This window comes from Ranitomeya imitator, chromosome 3 (genome assembly GCF_032444005.1).
Source record: "Ranitomeya imitator isolate aRanImi1 chromosome 3, aRanImi1.pri, whole genome shotgun sequence".
Classification (NCBI taxonomy): domain Eukaryota; kingdom Metazoa; phylum Chordata; class Amphibia; order Anura; family Dendrobatidae; genus Ranitomeya; species Ranitomeya imitator.
In genome coordinates, this window is record NC_091284.1 from 260,630,025 (window position 1) to 260,631,409 (window position 1,385).

Genomic DNA, 1,385 nt, shown 5'->3' on the forward strand with positions numbered 1-1,385 from the left:
AAGCCCTTCGGTGCCCACTTTGACGCCTATAAGCTAAGGTCTTCTGCATCAGAGGCTTGTCTACAGCATTCTGTAATGCTGTAGATAAGCCCCCGATGTAACCTGCAAGATAAGAAAAACAGGTTATATTATACTCACCCAGGGGCGGTCCCAGTTCGGTACGGTTCAATGGGCGTCGTGGTCCTGTGCCTCCCATCCTCTTCTTTTCTTCCTGCCACGGCGCCTCAGAGCAAAGTACTGCAGTGTGTAGGCGCGGGGAAAGGTCGAGAGGGCCGGCCCCTGCGCACTGCAGTACTTTGCTCTGCCCTCAACAGGGGAGACAAAGTACGCCTGCGCCGGACCTGCAGCGTGAAGACCAGAAGAGGACGTCATCGTATGAAGATGGGAGGCGCCGGACCTGGACGCCCATCGGACCGGACCACACCGGGACCGCCCCTGGGTGAGTATAATATAACCTGCTTTTCTCATCTTTCAGGATACATCAGGGGCTTATCTACAGCATTACAGAATACTGTATATAAGCCCCTGATGTCGGTGGCCGCAGCTTATAGGCAAATTTTGGGGGTGACAGATTCCCTTCAAGTGTATTCACTTCAGGGCACCTCGCAGCATTGTATGTTATTATTGTGATTATCTTTTGTTAACCTATAAAAAACAGAAAAGAAAAAATTGCAGAATAAGAAACTGGCGAATAAGAAACCAACTTCAGCCTTGTTTCATATGTCTAGGGCACCAAAATACCTTGTCCCGTAGCCGTAACGTAGCACCTACTGACTCTTGCTATGTCCCACAGAATTCCTTATAAATATAATATTCTAATAATTTAGTATTATAGAGCTACAAAAGTGTGGAGAAAAACAAGAAATGAAAGAATCTATCATGAAGGTGAAATCAGTGCCCTCCTGGCATAGGAAGCCTGGAAGCTGGTCTACAGAAAAATGGCCGCCGAAGGGACAGCACACGGTGCAGCGCTATGGGGGAGCTGCTTGTGTGCGCAGCACCGAGCTGAGAAGTCACCAGCCGCAATGAACGCGTGCGCAGGCGGCCGGCCAATCGCTGCCAGCACCGGAAGCTGCTGTCGGTGTGTTGTCATTTCCTAGGCTGTGGTTGTTCCAGAGACATTTGGTGGAAGCCTGAGGTAAACATGTCCTGCTCTTATTTCACAGCCGTGAGGACGAAGCTCGGCGCTGTGCGGCGCCTGGATGCATGTAGAGGAGCTGGCCATGGATCAGACATGGCGTGTCACCAGCTCCTGCGGTCAGCCGGCTGCTCGGGGCTGGATAGAATAATAATCTTTATTGTTATATAGCGCTAACATATTCCGCAGCGCTTTACAGGTTGCAATACATTATCATCACTGTCCCTGATGGAGCTCACAATCTAAG

General features: G+C 50.3%; 1 protein-coding gene across 1 annotated transcript in view; it reads left to right on the forward strand.

The window, feature by feature from the left end:
• Positions 1–1,021: 1,021 nt before the first annotated feature.
• ADIPOR1 (adiponectin receptor 1) overlaps positions 1,022–1,385 on the forward strand; it is a 46,842-nt gene continuing 46,478 nt past the window's right edge. Inside the window, exon 1 of the mRNA XM_069756403.1 lies at positions 1,022–1,138. The gene's annotated coding sequence lies outside the window, so the exon portion shown is untranslated. The remainder of the gene's footprint in view (positions 1,139–1,385) is intronic.